The following is a 27,485-nucleotide window of genomic DNA, read 5'->3' as shown; positions in this document are numbered from 1 at the left end:
TCCATCAGTTTCATTTTTTTGCCCCACACTTTGTATTTAATGTTTAAAATATTTCAAATATCCAATCAAGATTATAAATAAGCTGAGAAATGAATTCGGTCCTTGTGAGTTCAAATACATTGCGCAACTTAAATCTCGGATAATATTAATAAGCGGCCTGTATATTGACTTCAACTTTCATAACATCTATTTACACAGAGGTTATTCTAATTTTAAAGTGTCAAACATTGTTACGCAGTGAAAGACATCACTTTTGTCAACAATGCAACCTCCAGCCACAAACATGCCTTTCTGTTAACAAAAATCAAAGCGAGAATTAAAAAGTCACCCATTACAAGAAATAGGTGCCCGTGTTGCTAATTTCAGAACGAGCTATCTAATCAGATTATTTTATTAGAAAGAATCAATAGAACTATCCTTGGTAATGATTGATGCAGATTAGTTTTAAGAAACAAGTCCTTTAGAAAAAAGTTAAAAGCATTATTTATTTTCTGAGATGCTAGCATTTCAATTATATAAATTTACATTGTAAATAAACTTTGTATGTCGTGTTCGTAGGTATTTTTTCCAGGAATTAGCTCCAGTTTTTGAAATAAAAAGTATCGTATTATTGAAAGCAACATCATTTAATTTAGAAACCGCATTCTATTTGAATATAATAAGGTAAAAGACTTAAATATCTGTCAACGGAACACTGTTTTTTTAATTAAAAAAAATATCTTTTGGATAATTATAAAAAAAAGTCATTTTTCTCAAGTTTAAGAAATATATTGCGCGACCTAAATCTTAGTCAAAAAGATAAATTCGATATGCGTTCTCCAATTATAAAAAAATGATAAAGAGTGGATTCATTTAATCAATTTCAATGGATAAAAAATATTAATAGTTTAAATCGTAATACAGTTATGTTATTGACATTATGAGAGCATTGACCTCCGATCGCTGAAAATATAAATGAAGCGTTTATAATTTGAGTTTAAATCAGGCAAGAAATGTTCAAAGGAGATTTACTTAATGTAAGAGAATCCTTGGTGTGTTTACTTTGTGAAAGAATGGTTTGGTTAATCATTTTAAAGTTGTAACTTCTAGTTAGCTAGATTCAACACTCAATATTGTAATATTATCGAGTATAAAAAGTAGATTTTTTCTGATTCTTATAGCGTTTTACATTGTAAAACACTGGTTATTGATCGATACCTAGCTAACAAATTTGCGCCCCACTCTGGAAGAAATTGCTTGATTTTATGAAATTTTATGAAACAAGTATTTTGATAGCCCAGTTACCCATCAAATTGCTTATTTATGTCCAGAATCCTCTCAACACTAGAACACCTTATCTTATCCTCTTTCATGAGTACAAAGTCTGTAAAACAAATTGTCTTATGTTGCCACCTTTATGACATTTAAAAATTTGTTTGAAATTTTCAAGAGTTTTATTAACAATGACATATAATTTTTAGCATACACAAAATATACAGATGAGAAATAAACCAATTTTGTAAAGGGAGATAATCCAAATCTCCAGTAATTACAACTTAGACTTATGGTTTAACCAAAGTCCAACATGCCAAAAAAAAAAAAAAATTTTTAACAATAGCTTCAAAACTGTGTGGTTTACATGTATATTAGTTAAAACTTTTACAGATTATAAATGTATCAGATAAAAAATAAAATGTTTCACTGTATAACAAATACTTAAAAAGAATATTTATCGAGAAAAATTCTTTTAAAAAATGCATGTACTTTTACAAAATACACATTAGAACATCCGAACTTTTAGTTAAATTCATCATTGCAGAAACAAAATATGTTTATCAATGAAGGGCAAGTAGGACTTCGATAGCCTCTGGAAAGCTGTTTTTCCCTGTTTAGTTGTCCAAATGTTAAAATTTGAAACCGAAGGTACAAGGCAAGTGGCAAATTTTATAATGGTCTTGTCTTTAAACATATCACGCTTTTAATAACATCTTTTCAGAGACCAACTTTCCCTTCGTTGATAAACATATATTATTTCTACAATGATGGTTTTCACTAAAAGTACAGCATAAAACAGGTGCAATTTTAAAAAGATATGCAAAATTGTTGATATAATTTTTCTCAAAAAATATATCTTTCACAATATTTGTTTTCAAATGATACTTTCTATCTATTAATCAAGGATATATTTATACCCTATAAAAGTTTAAACTTTATAGATCACATAGTTTTGGAGCTATTGTAAAAAAAATCTTTGGATATGCTCACCTTTGGTGAACCATTAGCAGAAAAATCATGAAAATGGGTCTGAAAATGCTAACACATTATACTTTATTTACAGTTCAGAAAAAGTAAATCAGCGAATATTTATTTACATTGTTCATAAGAAAAACTTTTATCGTTGCATTGTGATTAATAGCTAGAATACTTCTAATTGCTATAATTGATTAACCAGTTCAATGTAAAAGTCTAAACTTTGCATGAGTAGATTGATACCAAGTCTATATGTATTATATTCTATTTTTGAATCTGATCAAAAAATACATTTAATTTCTATGATTCCCTTTGCTGCAATGTCAGGGACTTATGAATTTGAAGTTGGTATTGATGATTTTATGTATATTTAATACGGTAGGATCCGAGAGATTTTTTTTATATATAACATTTAATAACACTAAAAATGTCATGAATGTCAGTAATACGGAAGTCCTGGACATTGACTTACTTGTTAAGGCCTCTTTGCGATGAATTATTTGTTGTGACTTATTTATGATGAGTTAATATTTATGATTAGTTAATAGTATAACAAAGTGTTAAGGTCAAGATCTAGTAAATAACTTGAGACTAATTTTTTGGTGCTAGATCCATTATGACGTCATAATCAATTTCAACTTTCTTTTTCCCGTACTTTATGGCTTTAGCAGAATTACGTAGAAATAGGGTATTTTCATGTCATTCAATTTGAAATCATATGAAAAGTAAACCGGATACCTATATTAAATTTGATATTGTTTTAAAGAAGAGGCCATGAACATACTAATTACCGTTTTCCAAGACACTGTAGGCAATCTGGATACAGTTCCTTTTTACTAAAAAAACTCCCGTATTCATGACTGATTTTCTTAATTTTTCCTTGAAAATGACAGTTTAAAATAAATATTTTCATCTTGTTAACCTACAAATTATGCCCCAAAACACCTTATTTGACCAAGCTAAAGTTGTAAAGCATCAATAAAGGAATTTATTTATAAAGTTTGATAAATCTTTAGGCACCTTTCATTTACTAGATCTTGACCTTAAGAAGATGAGGAGAACGTGGTAGCACGGTTCACTTTTATTATAAAATGATGTCTGATTCTAATTTCACTATTTTTCGATGCATTGTTGTAAACAATGTAAACAAACTTGCAAATGCGACTACCTAATTCTTATCTGTTGATATATTTTTGTTTTAACTTAATTTTGTTTGCTAAATATTATTTCTTGTTACTTAATAGTTGTTACTTAACTCTTTTGTAACTTCCAGTTTGCATAATGATTGAACACATGAATATAATTTACATTTTTTTCTTATCAATAAAAATAACAAATTCATAGGCAAAATATGATTTCTTTTTCTTTTCTGAAATTACAAGTAGCCTTAACTTAACCTCTCATGCCACGATTTTGGTTTAAATAAACATGCGGTAACAAAAATAAATAGCTCAAATAACAATACAAGTGATCTTTATTCTAGGATTATGATACAGGCAAGTTTGTTTACTACAATTCATCAAAAAATAGTTAAATTAGAACAAAACATCTCATTTTATTGTAATCGTAAGTCAAGCTACCACGTTCTCCCTATCTACTTAACACTTAGTTATCACTATAGCAAAAAAATCTTTATAATAGATAAGTCATAACAAGTAATTTATAACGAGTAAGTCAATGTCCCTCTAGGGCTTCCGTAGTATTGCTCTGATTAAGCATATGAATATTACTGACATTTTAACATATTTCTATTCTAATAAATATTGCACGTATTCTTAACTTGACGAGAACGAATTTAGAATAACCCAACCTGTTAAAACTTGAATTATTTTATATGCAAGAATCAAAATCCTCCTAAACACCTGCTCCAACCTGAGTGACCTGAAGAATTTCCTGAGGTCTGTTTTTATGGCCTCTTTACACATTTATATTAATATTTTTCTATCGATCACTGTTCGTTAGCATCAACTTTTATACGTAGACTTAGATGATAATTTTCTTCCCACTTCATAATTGTACAACTTCAAATAAAAAACAATGAACCGAGTTTAAAATCGAACTATATTTTTGGCAAAACGATGGAGTGTGTCTGTTTGTTTAATTTGTTTTGAGGATTTTTTTACTCAGACAGAGACGTCATCGCTTTTCATCAAAGGGCTGAAATTTAATTTGACCTGTACTCGGCACTTTAGGCGTAAATAAATGGGATTCGAATGCACCACGAAAGGATCAACTCCCAACGGTAGTAACCGCGAGGATAGGATCTTTACCTTATGTCAAATGTCAATACGCCACCCGGGCGACATGGCGGCTTATCGAAAAACATACATTGTATATAGAGGGGAGTTAATAAATGATACAAACACATAAAATGCATATATGCATACTGAAATGTTGTCATTGAATTTTTTTTTAATTTCTCTACTATTATTTGGTCTGTAGGTGAGACATCGTCTCAAGCCACGGTCCGGAGTCTGCATATAGCTCTCTCCTACCCGTGGCTGCTTGATCACAAAAAGTGTCGTAATCTTGAATATTCACGCCTCCCTATTGTGATGTCATATTCATTCTGTTGCAAGTTTTGTTTCCATCGCAATTGAAATCAACAGTTGACGTCAACAGTTTACAAGAAATATTTCCTATACTGCGATTGGATATTGAAAGGTCGCGATTAAGTTTATCATCCGACTATGCTTTATTCGCATTGGTCAATATTTTAATGAGCTACGAAGAATTCTCTCCTCGTTCAACCACGGCCAGGATGGGAGAGGATCGTACATTTAGACCGTGGTTTGCGACGATGTAGATGAGATAACTTGAGATACATGTATATTTTAATCTAGACTCATTTTATTTCATTTATGGTAAATGTATTCAAAATCACAAGAAATTCATCAAAAATGTTAACAAAACAGCATTAAGTACAAGTCTTTTGTTCTGTTGGAACAATATATTCTATATCTACAATTTCATTCGCCGCATTTTATTTGCATTGTATCAAATAGCTTTTTCGATATTTTGAAATTTCATTTCCGACAATTTTTACATTGATTTCCGAAAATTGTTTTTTTATTTTTCGAAATTTTTAAGGGTTACCTCTCCAGCAATTTAAGCAATTTAATTCCGTCAACGACTATGGTTTTTTACTATGTTTGTTTCTATATGCCTTGTAATTTTCTTCAATACAAACTTAAACTGAACATTTGAAAAGGCGATTGCGGAAAATTAACATTTTCTTGTACCTTTATTTACGTAATCGCTGCATTGATAGTTTAGCAAAACTCATTATTTGGATTACAAAAATTATTCACGATTTATTCTTTAAATTCTTTTTTATAACTGAAGTCTTCAATCCTGCCTTCAATACCAAAATCTACAACCCGAAAATTTCAGAAATAAAAGACAAAAAAATGTCGGAAATGAGAAGTTGAGAATGTCTCCAAAAAACTGCTCTATGTAATAATAAAACTAAAAACATAAACACTACTGACTACAGTATCTGCTCCAAAATGATGTTTAAACTTAACACGGCACCTTTCATCCAAAACGCAAACCTTTGTTATGATTAAAAGATCGAACCTCCCTCAAACAGATTTATATTCGTGAGTGATCTGTTGAAAAGGTCTTTGGCGCTGCAAAAAGTCCGAACTTTATACGATGTTGTTTTTTTTCCTTTCTTACATAACTAGGACGAAAAATAAAATGGTAGAAAAGGCCAAAGCAGACAAACAAAATGCCAAAGCAAATTTGTCGAACCATTTTGATACTATTTTCCAAGTAATATTCACATCCCCGCCGGTAAGTGCCTCCTTGACAGTGTACGTACGAACAATTAGGTTTGGAATTGGTCGTTTTTCGTCGGAATAAAACATCGACAAGCTTAGCATGACTAAGAAGCAAACAACTCCACTTATTATCAAAATTGATAGAAGATGATAAGATAAAATTGAAGTTGGATGTGAAGTCTTCGGTAGATTATTTCCCAAGAGCGTAAGAAAAAGAGCAATTGCAAGAAGAACTGTGATTGAGTAGGAAACTCTTTCCCCGCTCTCTATTGGCAAAGCAAAAACCATCACATTCATAACTGATATCAATGCTAGCGGAAGGATAAAGTTTAAAACGGCAAATGCAGGTTGTCTCCTAATTGTTACATCGAAAATGATAAGTCCAAGATAACGATATAAATTCCAGGTCGAGTTCGCAAGTTCCCAAGTCCCGTGTTTATTATAGAAGAAAAAATTCGCTTTAGAGGCAATGGTTCTGAGTTGAATGGAAAATATAGAGTAGCCCCAGCATGAAAATATCAACTGACAGACTTGAGTATCGAAAGGATAATATGTTATATCTCCCTCACATCTACTTGACATAACGTAAATGGGCATCCAGGACGCCGACCCATTTGCTTTATACGTCACTGGAACCAATCCTGTAGCCACATCTTTCACTTTCATGTACGGATTTATAAGAGTCGGATTTGGTTTCCATACATTTTTCTCTGGAATTTCAATAAATCTTGTGTTGTAGTATAAAATAGGATTCCATTTTAATCGAAAGTCATCCCATCTAAAGTGAATGAATTCGACCAAGGAGAATTTCCCGGTCACTTCATCGAAATCTTCGATCCCAGTTAGATAGAACGAAATGTTTATAGATGTGCGTTATACTCAGAGAGTAAATCATCGTACAACTTATCCACAACCGTCTTTCTTGCAAAACTACTGCATATCAAATATATAGCATGCAAAATTACACATGTTTTATACATTTTACAATTTTGGTCCAATCTTAAGATTTCGGAAAGATCTGAACATGAATAAATATATCCTTTTATAATTTAATTTAAAATACCAGTGGAAGGTTTTGACAATTTGTCTAGAAATATCAGCTGCTTGGATGCAATCCAGGGGCTCTGATCAAAGACTTTTAGTCTGTAAGAGTCAGGATGACACTTATATTTGATTATTGGGTCGCATAGTAGATTCGTTTAATATCCGTAGTATCTGAAATTTGACTAATTTGACTATTGTAATACACAATGTATGTGATATATGTGTTTAAATGTTATCTGATTATAATTGGGATGTATTTATCTTCATATGGTTGTTTGCGTTAATGTCGATACACCCATTACATGTTCAGCATCATCTGTTTGGATAGGCGATTTTCTCTTGTGAATATGTTTTCAATGAAGCTAAATATGAATGAATCAGTCATTAAATTCTTACTTAATTAGAAATAACAATCGCTTATATAAGGCATCGATATCATACTTTACAGGTACCTTATTAGTAATTACACAATCAATTGATGATGACTATACATAAAAAGAAAATAAATTCAAACAAAATAAAAGCCGCCAAATTTAATGGCTTCAACATGTTCAATACAATAACACATCCATTACAAACTTAAATACTGAACTCATGTTGCTTTCGTATTATCGATTTCTTTTATGTTACTGGTAATTCAGTGTGATCTATGAAAATTTAAACGTCAAATGATTCAAATATATTTTAAGTTTTTGTTATCTAAACTTAACAAAAATACATGGTTGATAAATGTTAGATGCTAATATTCCTCCAAACTTTAAACAATTTTGACATAACACATAACAAGAAATAAATGAAAAGTTCATTAATATTTACTATCTAAAAAAAAAACCCTGACTAGCAACATATGGCAATAATGAGGGCTGGCTCAAAAGATTTCATTAGATATCTTGTGAAAAATAAGCTATTTTCCAAAACTATATTATAAAGAAAGAACAACTGCATCTGAAACTTAAACTTTAACAATTAGGCATGTTTTCGTAAATTTTAGATTCTTTAGATTGAATACAATTCTACTTGTAAAACGATATATTCTAACCAAGTCTTTTTGCAAACAAAACAAAAGCACCGTGACTTGCAATAGCGTATAAAAATTGTTGTCAAACTGGGCTTTTTACACACTTTTACGACGGATTTTGCTGTTATTTCACGATTATAACAAGGGGCACAGGGAGGGTGCGACCGGTCGGCAGGGAATGCTCACTTTTCCATGGCACCTGATCCCACTTCTGATATTTCGGATGTCCGTGTTTGTTCTGCTCCCATTTTGTATCGTTTACTAAACTTCTGATCTTGAATACTGTTCTTTATCCCCATATACTTCATTCCTTTACTAACTTGGAAGGCCAAGAGCAGTGATGGAGGCTTAAGGATCAACAAATTTACCACTAGTTATAACTTATTAATTTTAGATATGATATATTAGGCCAGGAAAAATTTCCTACAATCTAAATTTAAAACTTGATAATGTTTGTGTATATTTGTATGGAGCTCTTCTTCTAAAGGAGGTCAAAATAGTCTGAAAATGGCCACAACCCCCAGCCCCTTTAAACACAAAGAGGTAGTTCTTCTACAATGTTGTATCTCAAATTATGGAATACGTAGAAACTACTCATCATAAAATATGATATTAATTGTTATTCAGTACAAAAATAAAAATCGTTTATCGTTTATATTGCTATATCTTATATAATAAATATTCTGAAAATAAAAAAAAAACTGCTGTATTTACTGAAACATAAAACACATTTATTATATAAATTAAACACGGTGACTTTCACACAAAACACAAACAGGGTGCTTCAAAAAGTCCAGTTTTTGAAACGTTTTGAATTTATTTTCGCTTTTCTTTTTATTACACAACTACAACGAAGAATAAAATGGTAGAGGAGGCCAAGGCAAAAAGACAAAATCCGAAAGCAACTCTGTCGAACCATTCTGATACCATCCTCCAAGTAACGTTCACATCCCTACTGGATTGTCGTCCTCCGCCGAGAGATTCCTCTTTGTCAGTGTACGTACGTGTATTGGATTTTCTTTTGCAAGAATGGCAGTTCACAATGCGAATGATTAAGTTTGGAATTGGTCGTTTTTCATCGGAATAAAACATCGACAAGCTTAGCATGACAAAGAAGCAAACGACTCCACTTATTATCAAAATTGATAGAAGATAATAAGATAAAATTGAGGTTGGATGTGAAGCCTTTGGTAAATTGTTTCCCACGAGTGTCAGAAAAACAGCAATTGCAAGAAGAACTGTGATTGAGTAGGAGACTCTTTCCCCGCTCTCTATTGGCAAAGCAAAAACCATCACATTCATAACTGATATCAACACTAGCGGAATTATAAAGTTTAAGACGGCAAACGCAGGTTGTCTCCTAATTGTTACATCGAGAATAAGAAGTCCAAGATATGGATATGAAGTCCATGTCGAGTTCACAAGTTCCCAAGTCCCGTGCTTATTATAGAAAAATAAGTTAGCTTCAGAGTCTATAGTCCTTAATTCAATGGAAGATGAAGAATAACCCCAACATGAAAAAAGCAAATCACAGACTTGTGTATCGAAAGGATAATATGTTATATCTACCTCACATCTACTCGACATAACGTCAATGGGCATCCAGGACGCCGACCCACTTGCATCATACGTCACTGGAACCAACCCCGTAGCCACATCTTTCACTTTCATGTAGGGATTTATAAGAGTCGGATTTGGTTTCCATACATTAGTCTCAGGAATTTCTAAAGATGTTGCATTATTATATAACTTGGGATTCCATTTTAATCGGAAGTCTTCCCATATAAAATGTATGAATCCTACCAAGGAAAATTTTCCGGTCACTTCATCGAAATCTTCGATCCCAATTAGAAAGAACGAAGTGTTCACTATGACAGGCTGATTTGGTGCAGTTTGTGGTGGCAGATGTGCGTTATACTCAGAGAGTAAATCATCGTACAACTTATCCACAACCGTCTTTCTTGCAAAACTACTGCATATCAAATATATAATACCGCATATTTGAGTTCATCTCATAATATGCGTCGTTATCTAAGCTCTATATATCCTTTGATTATATGTCATCATTCACCTCCTTTTTGTGAAAAATTAAATAAATGAGATAAGCCGGAATTTATTTATCCATCCATGCAGTGTCAGTACGTAGTTACTAGGTTTACGGGTTATTTCCCCTTTTCTATGCATCAATGAAAGTGAAAGGTGGGTGATGAAAGTATCAAATTTATTTTTCTGTATTATGAAAACTTCGGGCTTGTTGTATTTATCAGTTTATTCAAAATATTTTGTGACATAAAAAACTTTTCCTTAAAACAGTGAATAAATAGAAAACATACAGATTGAAAATAAATTAAAGTTTGATAAAGCTATTGTATCATGTCTTTAGAAATGTTATTTACCCTGATTCGCATAGGAACAGAACTCTAATTAAAGGATATAAATTTTCAATCAAGGCCATTCAACCTAAACAATGGTCCAAAGAGAGGCATGGAAGGTATAGAATTGCAACAAAGGCAGTAATCAATTGTGAAATAAAATAATTTGAAGTAAAATAAAGAACAAATTGTGGTGCTTTTGAATGTTAATTGTTATATTACAATTAATGTATTTTTCTGTATATGAATTTAACATGAAATAAGATGTGTATTTGTTTATACATATTTACAGTTGTACATGTACACATGCTATGACAAAACTCAAGGTAAGTAAATATGAATGATGACTAAATAGATTTTGAGTAAAAAAAAAAAAAAAAAAAAAAGCAATGAACAATTCAGGCTGTAAAAGCTGGGGGCATAGGTTCTATGCACCCAAGTTGAATTGTACATTGTATGTCAAATCTACATATTAATAGTTATATTAGGACCAGCAGCATCCTCATCTGTTCGGATATCTCTTCTCTTAGGGGGCTTGAAAAGGGGGACAACTTCAGACTCAACCAATAATAACAATGTGCATAGTAATTTAGGGCCTCAATGCTTCACTAGTTGATATAGATAGGATTTCCCGAATTTTATTTTAATTACGTACATGTAGATATCTATTATCTAGCAAGTCTAGCTATTATTTTGCTGGTTAATATATGTATACATAAGTCTTCAGATTAAGTAAGAGGGGGGTCAAAGGCTTGTTTCACATATATATTCTGTGTTGACATTTTGATTTGGTTGCTTCAAGTTATAAATAAAGGAAATAAATGAAGGTCAGGCTGTTAGTTCATTCGGAAGCCGTCTTCAGTGTATATGAACATAATTATGAATTTTTCTAACAGGGCCTGTACCTTATTTGAGCAGGTTTGATGATATCATGATAACACAATAAAGACACATACATTCAATGCCTTCTCATCCCTTAACTGCATAAAGGCCTTGTATTTTATATAGTTGTGTTTAGTAAATTCATTTAATGAAAAGTTTTGTACCATCTTAAGTTAACATGAAAATCAGGTAAACTTATTTTACTCAATTTATTATATACACTATTCCACAAATGTCGATAATTCACACAGAGATACAAATTTCAGCAAGGGCTTTTATTTCCCGACAATGTTCTTTAAGGCATATACAAGAGGAAAAATCTTTATGTATTTAAATATAATTCTACAAATAAAAGACTATTATAAATAAATGATAATAATTGATAGGCTAATCTTGTCAAAATTATTAGGAAATTAACATTTATTCCTTTGAGTTATCTTTCTCATCAGGGAAAGTGAACCTCAAAATAGGAAATGCAACTTCAAGTCCCTGAACTTTTACCAGTTTTAATCAAGTAATTCAGTTTCGGAAAGGGATGAGGGACAAATTACAGAGTTCTTTAGGTGCTAAAGTCAATGCAGACTCATTTGAATAAGGTTCGCAGTGCTGGTCTTTCTAATAGATGTATTTTCCTTATGGCATATGCTGTATGAATGGTCAAAATAATAAATAAATAAACAAATAAATAAAATAAAGAGGGTTATAATGAAACTTCCAGTATAAGGTTTAAAATAGGGCTTAAATTTTTGTCAGTGTTGGCTTTTGCTGTGTCTCTAAGTTATTAGATAAAAAAGATTTGCTATTTTTACACAGATAAAACTTGCTTCAGTTAAAATTCTATATTCACAGATTTTAAACTCATAAAGGATAAATTGTTTAGGTAACTGGCTTTATTCATGTGGAGTTATAAGATTTAAAAATAAATAAATAAATAAATAAGATGAAAGAACCGCATAAGGCGAGATTTCCTAACAGCATAGATATACAAATTCGGGGGTGGGGGTGGGTGTTAGATACATTTTATACCACAGGCTAAGTTATAATCTGACCCATTTCATACAATATTTTCTTTTTTATAGTAGGCGCTTATACTGTTAGCTTACACATTTGCATATCTTAGGGGCATTTCTTCATTGAAATTATCAGTTCAAACCAAGTTGCCATTCGCAGGTATTAATATGGTATGTGTTTATCCCTCTTCTCATGTGAGCAGTTAGCTGAATTATTTTCTGTTTACACATTATTCTTGTATGGGATTAAGATGCATTAGTCGGTGCATAATTGCATATGTACATGTAAATTACATCCATGCATCAGCTAATGGGTACAAATACAGGTTACTCCTACATGTACATATAGAGCCCCAGTTAACGTCCCTACGCTCCTTATGTACTTCGGAGCCAAGTCAAAAGTATCTCGTCGTGAACCTCTAGCATGCTGGAGTAAAATATAGGTTAGCTAGGGGATACAAATACAAATCCACAAGTGAGTAGGAGTTAACTTTTCATAGTGCTAAGATTAAATAAACTTCGACAGCATTTTAGGGTATTATAGAAAGGATAGGTTTACACTAATTTAGCATATTAATTTTCATGCTCTCTATCATAAAGCTATTTTTTACAGCTTAAAAAGAATTTTGAAGTTTATAATTTTAATAACCCATTCCACAGCATATTTTTGCAGGAGGAAAGGGGGAGGGGTCCCGGAGGGGTCCCTCCCCAAAATTCCCAAAGTAGGAAGCTTAAGGTGTAGTAAGATCATGCCTATTTGATAGAGTATTAGCTGGAAAGGGATTTAGAATGAAGATTTTAGTCATATGTGCCTTACATGTCTGGTGCAGTCCATCTACATAAACAAATGCTTAGGGGTAAATACAAAGTACATGTACCCTATTGTGTTTCTTGGCTTCAAAGGTAAATAGTATATACAAGATTTAATCAATTTTACATGGTCTTCGGAAGAGCTTGGATTAAAAAATAAAGTAGTACTTAGATAAGCTCATTTCTTCAGAACTGGCAAGATACATTACAAAATATCACAAAATATGTTCTGCACTTGACAGAGTGGGAATATGAACACTTAAAATTATTCTACAATACAGGAACAACTTAATCATCTTTAAGGGGGGGGGGTAGAGAGTATAGGTGCTCATCTCATTCATCTTGTTTTTAATCTTTGCAGGAAAGTATATTACAAATTTTTCTTTCAAATTACCTAAAAATGAATAAGAAATAAAATTCAAATGAATAAACCAATAAATAAAAAAGGAGGGATAAATCTAGTTAAGACATATTTTCTACTTTATTTTCTTACATTAGTCCAGTTAGTTCTTTCTTTCTGACTGAGTAAAATAGCTGGATATTAATAATAGAAATAGAGACCCAAAGCAATACAACTTCGAAAGATATAAAATCAGGGAAAGGGGGGGGGGGTAAGGCACGGTAAATTTGAAGGGTAACCAGATTTATTTTAATGCAGCATAAATCTACAGTGGGTTGGAAATGAGAGAGAGTGATGTTCACGATGGATGGGTTGCTGGGGGTTTTGAGTAGGCTAGGAGTCCATGGTGGGTGGTTAAATTGAAGTTGCCTACCCCCACCAGGTGGCGGTGGGCACCTACGGTGCCCATGTGGCGAAATCGTCACCTTCAATTTAACCATTGAACTGTTGATTTTGTTGACTTTTTGTGGTTGATGTTGATATAAGTGATGATTGATGTTGATATATGTGATGTTGACTTTGAAAATTATATCTTATATAATGTAAATCTAAAGCAAAATAATATAATTAAAAGACAATTTGTGTTGAAATGTGTCCGTAGCACGAATGAGGTCAACCCAGCGTGCTACTTTTCCCGTCAGGGAGGGCACAACTTATGTTGATGTTGGGGGTATGCCATTTTGCCGGCTGCCCCACTGTTGTGTAGACCACTGTGGACAATACCTGCCAACTCGAATAAAACATTAAACTTAAATACTTAGCATTTGTTTATTATATATAGGTCTTTGATAATACCGCATATTTGAGTTCATCTCATAATATGCGTCGTTATCTAAGCTCTATATATCCTTTGATTATATGTCATCATTCACCTCCTTTTTGTGAAAAATTAAATAAATGAGATAAGCCGGAATTTATTTATCCATCCATGCAGTGTCAGTACGTAGTTACTAGGTTTACGGGTTATTTCCCCTTTTCTATGCATCAATGAAAGTGAAAGGTGGGTGATGAAAGTATCAGATTTATTTTTCTGTATTATGAAATACCCTCCCACCTCAACCCTTGAGCTAGGTGTTAAGTATTACTCTTTCTCCTTTTGTTTGTTTAATTTACGTATACATTGTTTTACATGGGTTAGGTATAGCCAATTTATTAAAGTTATGGAAATGTTATTGAGAATCTTTTTCTGCTGTGTGGTTTTGTTTTTGTCTTTTCAGGTATTAAGAGATTTCGTTGAAGGAGACTGACGGTGCTGATCAGGATTGCCCGCTTTTTCCATTTCTAGGACCTTTGGAATGATCTCTGACCAAATACCATGCGTAACAAGTGTCAACTTGGCGATTTATCCATGATTTCAAGGAGTTCGGGGACAGACAGTAGACTATACTTCACAGTGGTCGTATTGGCGAAATCGTCACCTTCAATTTAACCATTGAACTGTTGATTTTGTTGACTTTTTGTGGTTGATGTTGATATAAGTGATGATTGATGTTGATATATGTGATGTTGACTTTGAAAATTATATCTTATATAATGTAAATCTAAAGCAAAATAATATAATTAAAAGACAATTTGTGTTGAAATGTGTCCGTAGCACGAATGAGGTCAACCCAGCGTGCTACTTTTCCCGTCAGGGAGGGCACAACTTATGTTGATGTTGGGGGTATGCCATTTTGCCGGCTGCCCCACTGTTGTGTAGACCACTGTGGACAATACCTGCCAACTCGAATAAAACATTAAACTTAAATACTTAGCATTTGTTTATTATATATAGGTCTTTGATAACATGAAAAATGACACATGTTTTATACATTTTACAATTTTGGTCCAATCTTAAGATTTCGGAAAGATATGAACATGAATAAATATATCCTTGATTTAATTTAAAATATCAGTAGAAGGTTTTGACAATATGTCTAGAAATATCAGCTGCTTGGATACAATCCAGGGGCTCTGATCAAAGACTTTTAGTCTGTAAGAGTCAGAATGACACTTATATTTGATTATTGGGTCGCATAGTAGATTCGTTTAATATCCGTAGTATCTGAAATTTGACTAATTTGACTATTGTAATGCTCAATGTATGTGATGTATGTGTTCAAATGTTATATGATTATAATTGGGATGTATTTATCTTCATATGGTTGTTTGCGTTAATGTCGATACACCCATTACATGTTCAACATCATTTGTTTGGATAGGCGGTTTTCTCTTGTGAATATGTTTTCGATGAAGCTAAATATGAATGAATCAGTCATTCAATTCTTACTTAATTAGAAATAACAATCGCTTATATAAGGCATCGATATCATACTTTACAGGTACATAATTAGTAATTACACAATCAATTGATGATGACTATACATAAAAAGAAAATAAATTCAAACAAAATAAAAGCCGCAAAATTTAATGGCTTCAACATGTTCAATACAATAACAAATCCATTACAAACTTAAATACTGAACTCATGTTGCTTTCGTATTATCGATTTCTTTTATGTTACTGGTAATTCAGTGTGATCTATGAAAATTTAAACGTCAAATGATTCAAATATATTTTAAGTTTTTGTTATTTAAACTTAACGAAAATACATGGTTGATAAATGTTAGATGCTAATATTCCTCCAAACTTTAAACAATTTTGACGTAACACATAACAAGAAATAAATGAAAAGTTCATTAATATTTACTATCTAAAAAAAAACACTGACTAGCAACATATGGCAGTAATGAGGGCTGGCTCAAAAGATTTCATTAGATATCTTGTGAAAAATAAGCTATTTTCCAAAACTATATTATAAAGAAAAAACAACTGCATCTGAAGATTAAACTTTAACAATTAGGCATGTTTTCGTAAAAGATTCTTTAGATTGAATACAATTCTACTTGTAAAACGATATATTCTAACCAAGTCTTTTTGCAAACAAAAAAAGCACCGTGACTTGCAATAGCGTATAAAAATTGTTGTCAAACTGGGCTTTTTACACACTTTTACGACGGATTTTGCCGTTATTTCACGATTATAACAAGGGGCACAGGGAGGGTGCGACCGGTCGGCAGGGAATGCTCACTCCTCCATGCTCCATGGCACCTGATCCCACTTTTGATATTTCGGATGTCCGTGTTTGTTGTGCTCCCATTTTGTATCGTTTACTAAACTTCTGATCTTGAATACTGTTCTTTATCCCCATATACTTCATTCCTTTACTAACATGGAAGGCCAAGAGCAGTGATGGAGGCTTAAAGGTCAACAAATTTACCACTAGTTATAACTTATTAATTTTAGATATGATATATTAGGCCAGGAAAAATTTCCTACAATTTAAATTTAAAACTTGATAATTTTTGTGTATATTTATATGGAGCTCTTCTTGTAAAGGAGGTCAAAATAGTCTGAAAATGGCCACAACCCCCAGCCCCTTTAAACACAAAGAGGTAGTTCTTCTACAACGTTGTATCTCAAATTATGGAATACTTAGGAACTACTCATCATAAAATACAATATAAACGGTTATTCAGTACAAAAGTAAAAATCGTTTATCGTTTATATTGCTATATCTTATATAATAAATATTCTGAAAATAAAAAAAAAAACTGCTTTATATACTGAAACATAAAACACATTTATTATATAGATTTAACACGGTGACTTTCACACAAAACACAAACAGGGTACTTCAAAAAGTCCAATTTTTGAAACGTTTTGAATTTATTTTCGCTTTTCTTTTTATTACACAACTACAACGAAGAATAAAATGGTAGAGGAGGCCAAGGCAAAAAGACAAAATCCGAAAGCAACTCTGTCGAACCATTCTGATACCATCCTCCAAGTAACGTTCACATCCCTACTGGATTGTCGTCCTCCGCCGAGAGATTCCTCTTTGTCAGTGTACGTACGTGTATTGGATTTTCTTTTGCAAGAATGGCAGTTCACAATGCGAATGATTAAGTTTGGAATTGGTCGTTTTTCATCGGAATAAAACATCGACAAGCTTAGCATGACAAAGAAGCAAACGACTCCACTTATTATCAAAATTGATAGAAGATAATAAGATAAAATTGAAGTTGGATGTGAAGCCTTTGGTAAATTGTTTCCCACGAGTGTCAGAAAAACAGCAATTGCAAGAAGAACTGTGATTGAGTAGGAGACTCTTTCCCCGCTCTCTATTGGCAAAGCAAAAACCATCACATTCATAATTGATATCAACACTAGCGGAATTATAAAGTTTAAGACGGCAAACGCAGGTTGTCTCCTAATTGTTACATCGAGAATAAGAAGTCCAAGATATGGATATGAAGTCCATGTCGAGTTCACAAGTTCCCAAGTCCCGTGTTTATTATAGAAAAATAAATTAGCTTCAGAGTCTATAGTCCTTAATTCAATGGAAGATGAAGAATAGCCCCAGCATGAAAATATCAACTGACAGACTTGAGTATCGAAAGGATAATATGTTATATCTACCTCACATCTACTTGACATAACGTCAATGGGATTCCAGGAGGCCGACCCATTTGCATCATACAACACTGGAACCAATCCCGTAGCCACATCTTTCACTTTCTGGTATGGATTTATAAGAGTCGGATTTGGTTTCCATACATTAGTCTCAGGAATTTCTAAAGATGTTGCATTATTATATAACTTGGGATTCCATTTTAATCGAAAGTCTTCCCATATAAAATGTATGAATCCTACCAAGGAGAATTTCCCGGTCACTTCATCGAAATCTTCGATCCCAATTAGAAAGAACGAAGTGTTCACTATGACAGGCTGATTTGGTGCAGTTAGTGGTGGCAGATGTGCGTTATACTCAGAGAGTAAATCATCGTACAACTTATCCACAACCGTCTTTCTTGCAAAACTACTGCATATCAAATATATAACATGAAAAATGACACATGTTTTATACATTTTACAATTTTGGTCCAATCTTAAGCTTTCGGAAAGATCTAAACATGAATAAATATATCCTTAATTTAATTTAAAATATCAGTGGAAGGTTTTGACAATATGTCTAGAAATATCAGCTGCTTGGATACAATCTGGGGGCTCTGATCAAAGACTTTTAGTCTGTAAGAGTCAGAATGACACTTATATTTGATTATTGGGTCGCTAAGTAGATTAGTTTGAAGCCCGTTGTATCTGAAATTTGACTATTGTAATGCATGTGATGTATGTGTTTACATGTTATATGATTATAATTGGGATGTATCTATCTTCATATGGTTGTTTGCATTAATGTCGATACACCCATTACATGTTGAACATCATCTGTTTGGATAAGCAATTTTCTCTTGTGAATATGTATTCAATGAACTTAAATATTAATGAATCATTATGAAATTCTTACTTTATTAGAAATAACAATCGCTTATAAGGCATCGATTTCATACTTTACAAGTACATAATCAGTCATTACACAATCAATTGATGATGACTATACATAAAAAGAAAGTAAATTCAAAGAAAATAATAGTCGCCAAATTTAATGGCTTCAACATTTCAATACAATAACACATCCATTACTAACTTAAACACTGAACTCATATTGCTTTCGTATTATCGATTTCTTTTATGTTACTAGTAATTCAGTGTGATATATGAAAATTTAAAAGTGAAATGATTCAAATATATTTTAAGTTTTTGTTATTTAAACTCAACAAAAATACGTGGTTAATAAATGCTAGACGCTAATTTTTCTCCAAAATTTAAACAATTTTGACATAACACATAACAAAAAATAAATGAAAAGTTCATTAATATTTACTATTTAAAAAACTCTGACTAGCAACATATGACAATAATGAAGGCTGGCTCAAAAGGTTTCTGTAGATATTTTGTGAAAAATAAGCTATTTTCAAAAACTATATTATAAAGAAAAACGACTGCATCTGAAAATTAAACTTTAACAATTAGGCAAATTTTCGTAAATTTTAGATTCTTTTGATTGAATACAGTTCTGCTTGTAAAACGATATATTCTAACCAAGTCTTTTTTTAAAAAAAAAAAGAAAAAAAAAACAACGTGACTTGCGATAGCGTATGAAAAAAATGTCAAAATGGGCTTAGTTACACACTTTTACGACGGATTTTGCCGTTATTTTCGGATTATGACAAGGGGCACAAGGAGGGTGCGACCGGTCGGCAGAGAATGCTCACTCCTCCATGGTACCTGATCCCACTATGATATTTCAGATGTCCGAGATATTTCGGATGTCCGAGTTTGTTCTGCTCCCATTTTATATCGTTTACTAAACTTTTGATCTTGCATACTGTTCGTTATCTCCATATATTTCATTCCTTTACTAACTTGGAAGGTCAAGAGCAGTTAAGGAGGCTGTGGGGTCAACAAATTAACCACCAGTTATAACTTATTCATTTTGAATATGATATCTAAAGCTGTCAATTATCATTGGGCAAAGAAAAATTTCCTACATTTAGATTTAAAATTTGATTATTTTTGTGGATATTTATATGGAGCTCTTCTTCGAAAGGAGGTCAAAATAGTCTTAAAATAGCCACAACACCCAGCCCCTTCAAAGAAGTAGTTCTTCTACAATTTTGTATCTCAAATTATGGAATACTTAGGAACTATTCATCATAAAATATAATATTATACTTTCATGTAAATTACTTGAATCTGATTCGTCGAGAAACATTTGATAAAAAACACTACTACCCGCTGAATAATGAAGCCACGCCCTCCTGCGTAGCAACAATCAACATTGCTTGACGATGGGTGGTATTCCAAAAAATAGCGACAGCGCGGAATTTATGCGCGCACGGTTCACTGTGATATGTATTTGTATAAAGCATTCAGTATAATATAATAAATATTGCGTGCAGTTGAGTGTAACATAAAAATCGAAAACCATTGTCAACCTCGGCTGCGCCTCGGTTGACAATGGTTTTCTTGGGGTGAAAATTTTCAATGTTACACTCAACTACATGCAATATTTATATAATATTAATGGTTATTTAGTACAAAAAGAAAAATCTTATATTGTTTATATCGCTATATCTTATATAACAAATATTCTGAAAATAAAAACACTGCTGTATATACTGAAACATAAAACACATTTACTATATAAATTTAACACGGTGACTTTCACACAAAACACAAACAGGGTGCTTCAAAAAGTCCAACTATTGAAACGTTTTGAATTTATTTCTGCTTTTCTTTAATTACACTACTACAACGAAGAATAAAATGGTAGAGGAGGCCAAGGCAGAAAGACAAAATCCGAAAGCAACTCTGTCGAACCATTCTGAAACCATCCTCCAAGTAACGTTCACATCCCCACTGGATTGTCGTTCTCCGCCGAGAGATTCCTCTTTGTCAGTGTACATACATGTTTGGGATTTTCTTTTGCAAGAATGGCAGTTCACAATGCGAATGATTAAGTTTGGAATTGGTCGTTTTTCGTCGGAATAAAACATCGACAAGCTTAGCATGACAAAGAAGCAAACAACTCCACTTATTATCAAAATTGATAACAGATAATAAGATAAAATTGAAGTTGGATGTGAAGTCTTCGGTAGATTGTTTCCCACGAGCGTCAGAAAAACAGCAATTGCAAGAAGAACTGTGATTGAGTAGGAAACTCTTTCCCCACTCTCTATTGGCAAAGCAAAAACCAACACATTCATAAATGATATCAGCACCACAGGAAGGATAAAGTTTAAAACGGCAAACGCAGGTTGTCTCCTAATTGTTACATCGAGAATAAGAAATCCAAGATAAGGATTTGATTTCCATGTCGAGTTCACAAGCTCCCAAGTCCCGTGTTTATTATAGAAAAATAAATTAGCTTTAGAGTCTATAGTCCTTAATTCAATGGAAGATGGAGAATATCCCCAACATGAAAAAAGCAAATCACAGACTTGTGTATCGAAAGGATAATATGTTATATCTACCTCACATCTACTTGACAGAACGTCAATGGGATTCCAGGAGGCCGACCCATTTGCAAGATACTCAACAGGAACTAATCCTGTAGCCACATCTTTCACTTTCTGGTATGGATTCATAAGAGTCGGATTTGGTTTCCAAACATTATTCTCAGGAATTTCTAAAAATGTTGTTTTATTATATAACTTGGGATTCCATTTTAATCGAAAGTCTTCCCATATAAAATGTATGAATCCCACCAAGGAGAATTTCCCGGTCACTTCATCGAAATCTTCGATCCCGATAAGAAAGAACGATGAGTTTACTATGACTGGCCTATTTGGTGCAGCTAGTGGTGGGAGATGTTTGTTATAATCAGAGAGTAAATCATCGTACAACTTATCCACAACCGTCTTTCTGGCAAAAATATGACATGCCAGACATATCAAATAAAAAAATGAAATACCACGTTTTATAAATTTTACCATTTGATCGAATACTGCGAATTAAGATCGTAACTTAAATAAATGTACCTTAAACTTTAAACACCAGTTGCTTTTAACTAGAATTCTTAGATACCTCAAAAACGCTACTTCAAAAAGTCTCAGAGCTAGGAAAAAATACTTTTGAATTAGTAAGAGCCAGAATAACACTTTATACTGAATTTTAGTTCACAAAGTAGATTCGTTTTATGCCCGATGTATCCGAAATTCGACTAGTATGACGAATGTATAACTATTAAACGTTATGTAATTATAGTTGGGATGTATTTTTCATCACATCGTTGTTTGCGTTAATTTCCAACGTACCATTAAATGTGACCAGCATTTGTTTGAATACATTATTTCCTTCTGTGAATTTGTTTACCTGGATATTAACAAATCGTTACGAAATATTTACTTTATTAGAAATAAAGTTGAATATCATTGGTTAAAGTTACAATCACATTAAGTCGATTAGATACTTTACAGATACGCAATTAATGATAAAGCATAAAAAAAGATGGTGACTATGTACAAATAAAAAATAAAAAAAACTAATAGCTACAATATATAGAGACTTCAACACAATAACAATAATTAATTTATCACCTAAACGCTTCACTCACAGGTCTTTGCAATTGTCGATTTATGTGAAGTGAATACAGGAATCTTAAAAGATTTGAAAGGGATATATTTTATCGCATTGATTTTTTTTCTTAAGATGCATTTTAAATTACATTGTTGATGAATGCTAGATATGACGTTTTCAAAATAATTTTCCCCCAATTTTGACACATTAAATAAGTATATTGTTGAATTACACTTTCATCAATTCAATATTTTACTTTTTTTAAAACCCCACTGGCAAAATATGACAATAATATTAATGAAGACTAGCTTGAAAGATTTTTTGCATATCTTGTGAAGAAACTCAAATTACATGTATCTTACATGGAGAAACAACTTCATCTGAAGGATACACCTCTACCACTAAGCATAAATACATGTATATATGCAGTTTTAACAAAATTTTATTACATACAATTTTGTAAAACTGTATATCTTTAATTAATTAAGTAACGGTTTTGTGGAAATAAAATACAAATCACGTGTTTTGGGAAGATATAAAGGGCATCAAAATTCGATACTTTATACAACTGTTCTTTATAAGAAATTGCTGAACAGACTCTTTGAAATTATATTATTTTTTTCAATAGAGATGAAACTCAAAAGTTCGTAATTCTTTTACATGTATTTTATCTCCTTCATATCATTCTGACTCCAAATTCCGGAGCAGATATTGAACAGAAAAAACTTACCTGAAAATGCCTGTGCTCCTCAATAGCAATATCTATGTAGTGTCTGGAGATCATGACGTCCATCAACTTACGGGAATTTCTATATTGTTTCTCACTTTTCTCCTGATTAAAACGCCAATATTTTTATTATAGTGAGGTAGGATAAATAATAATAATAAAAAAAACTGCTACAATGTACAAGAAAAAAAGTATCATACCTTGTCCTTAAATGTAATATTAATTCATTTGTATCATCAATATGCATTTCACTGAATCTAAAATAGAAGACAGGGTTACACTTCTGCCATATATCTGGATGGTTTGCCTGGATGGTAAACTATATAATAACCATAAACATGATAAATATGATTTACATGTATGACTTCAAACTTTTTATCATCAACATTAACTTTACATTTAAATACTCTACATATTGTGATAAATACAAAGAGCTTCGGCCGTTCACAATTGATTTCATGTCAGGAATCAGGAAAATATAACTATTTGCGCACTTATGATGCGACTGACTATTTTGTAATTCAGTGACAATTGTAGGTAAATCTATTACCACATTTAGCTACCTTTTTATGAAGAAACCTCTTCCAAATCATATGCCAGTTTTGGATATTTTAAATGTTCTCAACTACTTAAATGAATTTGAATACCTATAAATAATTTATACACAGGAAATCATAACTTCCTGATAATCCCTACGAACAAAGATACCAAACGGGTTCCAATAAATGTTCTACAAAGCCTCTTTTTTCATTCCTCGCTAGAATATTAGCAAAAGTGTAGGGAAAACTTCAGGAGTACTGTGCAACAAAATATTAGAGAAGTGGTGTAAATCAGATATGGATATTTAAAAATACAAAAGAACTTTTTAACTTTGTATACTGCTTTTCTCCAGATATTAAAGACCAAGTTTTTTTCAGCATCATTGACAGCTGCTTTGTCAAGAAATGAAACTCGTATTTATTTACTTTGTCATAGGTCATTTGCAAATTCTTTTGTTAAAAAATAATCTTACTGTACTCTGAAGTTGATGTTAAAAAAGATGCTTGAGTGTTTAATTGGCAATATCTATGTGGCTTTTGAGAAGAGGTCTTCTAACAATCTGTTGGAATTCTCATGGGTACCAATAGCGTCCTGTTATAAGCATACCTATTTTGTATTTATATGAAGCAGAATGAATTCAAAATTTTATAATTAAACAATCTTTTTTATTTATATATCGACATATATCCAAGTGAGCTTGAAATTAAACATACCAAAGCGTCTGACACATTTGTTTCATATTTGGATATTAACAAGAAAAAGACGTCAGTGGTAATCTTAAAACAAAGCCTTTTGATAAATGTGATGACTAACTATTCAATCGTCAATCTCCCTTAGTTATGCAGAAATAAACCCATATACATGTATCACCTTCATAGGAGTATATCTCTCAGGTTAGTCGATACACAAGAGCATGTTCGAGGTATGAAAAAATTCTAAAACGCGGAAAGTTATTGGGAAACGAGTTGAGGAACAAGAATATCAACAATTTCAAATTTGTTTTAAGTCATCTTGGTAGATACATATACAATGACATTGTCAGCAAATACAATTCTATCTTTAAGTCAAATGGTGACTGAAGTTTTTCTTACTAATTCTTTTGTTTCTCTACTAATAAACAAAAGTCCATTATTTGTTCACTGAATTGACGACGGATTTTTCCTTTATTTTCCGTTCATGACAAGGAGCACATAGAGGGTGAGATCACACTACAGGAGATACTCATTCCTCCATGGCACCTGATTCCATCTCTGATGTTTTCGAGATCCTTATTTGCTCTGCTCCTGATTCGTATTGTTTGAATAGACCTTTGAGTGTGAGTACTGTTCATTATCTCTACATTTTTCATCTCGAAATGCAAACATTTAATGGTGAATAAATTGAACTTTTTTTCAATTCTTGCGATTTCTTTACACGAAAAGGAAAACCACCCTTTTCCCCTTTAAAGTCACTGTAAGGTTGTTCTATTACTGCATGGTGTTACAAGTAACTTGCATTCTCTTATAAAAAACATTTATACTCTTATTTTTAATTTGACAGACCGTCTGAGTCAATCCTTGAATGCTTTTCCTACAGTTCTCTGTTGTGACACAAATTTAAATTGCATATGACACTATAGTATTCAATTTACCTGTGTAATGTGCAAATGGAGGATCGGTTAGAGAAAGTAATTTTATTACAAAAAGTGCATAATCAATATAGCTGAAATTAATTTTTAAAATCATTAAATCTTTGAAAGAGTTAAGCATAGCCGACTCTCTAGTGTCTACAGTGGATGCCTCAGAAAGTTCATAAGATTTTCTGGCCACATTAAATTGCCAATTGGAAGTCCATGAGAAAGCAAACACAGACGATGTGTTAACTTTATTGACAAAACAGAGATGGCGATGGATTAGGGTATGTGTTAAGACATCAGATGTACACCAGGCAGGTAAGCATTAGCAACAAACTAACTCTGGGAGAACTAGAGAAATACCAAATTCAAGTCTTTATAAATAAACATGCATACATATGCATTAAAATATTTTTAAATGATTAAAATTGCAATTTAAATTTGATCCCAAGACAAGAAAATTGTAATTACTTATAATTTCTTAAATTTGTTTAATTTTGATAATTAAGCGAAAAAAGTTGCTTTAAAGAAAGTCGAAATATTGGATAAGTTCGAATTAAATTCATACGTAATAAATCTTTTATTAAAGGAAATGAATTAAAACATCATTATAGGTAGTTCTCATTTTAGAATTGTTTAAATAATTAATGCAAATTTCCAGCATGGACACGCGCATTAAAATGTTCCTAAGAGTAAAAAAGGCAATTAAGAAATATCAACAAATTAAAAAAAAAACACAAATGAATGAAAAAATAATGAATATTAGAAGCTATTTATTGCCATTTACATTCAGCCAAGGGAATTGAATTTAATGTGGGGTGTGTGCGGTTGGTAAGTCCATCCATGAAAGTATTTTGGAGGTGGATTTTTTTTTCAGTTTCTAATTTTGGTATCATCTTGAGTTAAAAACATTTCTCTCGGGAAAATATTTAATCAGGTAATGGACAAACTTTCAAATTTCTTAAAGTCTGCACGTTGATTGATTCCATATAAAATGGGGAACAGGAAAGTATAAAGTCATCGACACATATCAAAGAAGAAGACAGTTTTATTTATCGTAAGTATTCTTTTTAGAAGTCTACAATTATATTATCCTCCTCCTTGGCACCTGATCCCACCTGTGGAATTTTCAGGGGTCATGTTTTGTACATGTATGCCATTTTGACAGATTTGTATTGTTTGTAGATTTTTGAGATCGATTACTTTAAGTTATCGTTACATCTCCACAATTTCACAAGCCAAAAATGTACTGGCATGCCCACTTGTTTGAAGAACGGGCTATTAAAGATTTCAAACTTGAAATGTATGAAAAAAAATTTCGAATATTTTAGGTGGTTGGTTCAAATATGTAATTGGTGAACCGTATAACTTTATGTTAACATTTCAAAAATTAATATTATGCTTTTAATTTTGTATTTTACGGCTTTCAACAGATTCCTCAACTCTGGCATGAAGAATCATTTGTTATCTCTGTGTGTGTTTGTCTGTGTGCTAGATTTCAAATGTCTGAAATGCATATATTTTTTTGTTTTATGGTAAGTTAAAAAAATATTAATTCGTTCATATAACTGTCTAAAAAAAACATTAGATTCTTTTTATTTGTAGAACTTACACCTTTATAAAATTATCTTGCATGTTGAGAAATAACAATTAGGCTGGGTATTGAATGAAATGCAAACAAACTGAAGTTTCACTTTTTTCAGTCTATTTGTAATTACTGCAAACCTTCTTTTTTGTGTGCGTAATATTCGCAGGTTTGTTTAACTCGCGAATATTTCCTACCGCGCTATATATCATTCTATATTGAAGTTGAAAATTTTCCCAGTCGCTAAAAAATTTGTCGCCGCAAATATAATTCAAGCTGATTGTAAATAAAACTTGTCGCAAATAATACATACATGTAGCTGCAGTACAGCAGTACAAGCATAAATGAAGGTCAGAAACTACAAATATTTTGCGCATTTTTTAATGAAACTTAATCAAGTATGTCTAAAAAAAAACTTGATACAAGTCTGAACTTACTGATCCATTTTTATAGTCATTTACCATGTAATTGTCTTCCTTGAAGGACGGTATACAAAGTTAGAGCATT

General features: G+C 32.0%; 1 long non-coding RNA gene across 1 annotated transcript; it reads left to right on the top strand.

The window, feature by feature from the left end:
- The first annotated feature begins 12,600 nt into the window (after window positions 1-12,600).
- LOC134257124 (uncharacterized) lies at window positions 12,601-15,297 on the top strand. The gene is made up of 2 exons (XR_009989855.1): window positions 12,601-12,815; window positions 14,768-15,297. It is a non-coding gene; the product is annotated as an uncharacterized LOC134257124 (long non-coding RNA).
- Window positions 15,298-27,485: the final 12,188 nt, after the last annotated feature.

The sequence above is a fragment of the Saccostrea cucullata genome, unplaced genomic scaffold (assembly GCF_032062105.1).
Source record: "Saccostrea cucullata isolate Sc308-1 unplaced genomic scaffold, CSIRO_AGI_Scuc_v1 ctg14, whole genome shotgun sequence".
NCBI classification, from domain to species: domain Eukaryota; kingdom Metazoa; phylum Mollusca; class Bivalvia; order Ostreida; family Ostreidae; genus Saccostrea; species Saccostrea cuccullata.
Note: the sequence above shows the minus strand (reverse complement) of the source record. Positions and strands in the feature narration are given on the sequence as shown.